Source organism: Pygoscelis adeliae, unplaced genomic scaffold (genome assembly GCF_000699105.1).
Source record: "Pygoscelis adeliae isolate BGI_AS28 unplaced genomic scaffold, ASM69910v1 Scaffold452, whole genome shotgun sequence".
In the NCBI taxonomy this organism is placed as follows: domain Eukaryota; kingdom Metazoa; phylum Chordata; class Aves; order Sphenisciformes; family Spheniscidae; genus Pygoscelis; species Pygoscelis adeliae.
Genome location: NW_008824291.1, coordinates 282,182 through 282,725, shown reverse-complemented (window position 1 = coordinate 282,725; position 544 = coordinate 282,182).

Below are 544 nucleotides of genomic sequence, written 5' to 3'. Positions count from 1 at the left end.
GCACTCGATCACCTCATCCAGATCATTGATAAAGATATTAAACAGAACTGGCCCCAATACTGAGCCCTGGGGAACACCAGGCTTGTAGTTGAAGATGTCCCTGCCCACGGCAGGGGGGTTGGACTAGATGACCTTTAGATGTCCCTTCCCACCCAAACTAGTCTATGATTCTAGCAGACATTTAATTTAGTTGCTGAGGGACTCTTTAAGAAAAGGTAGAGCATGTCTGGGAAAAGATTTGACTGGGGGAGAGTTAAACTTCAGCTTTTTTTCCTTCACCTTTGCATTGTTAGATTGCTCATGTTGCTGGCTTTGGTATAAGGAACATGCAGTCTGCAGGCAACGGAAGTAATTTATTGAAACATCTGCAGGATTCTTTTCTGTAGTAAGTCCACCGTATTGAGAGTGATCAGAATCACTGCCGGGCAGTCCTGCACAGATATTTCTAGTACTTAACATTTGGCAGATTAACAGATTTGCAGCTTACTAATTGCATGTGAATTTGGAGGGTTTTTTTGAAGAACATCAACAATGCACATGTTCA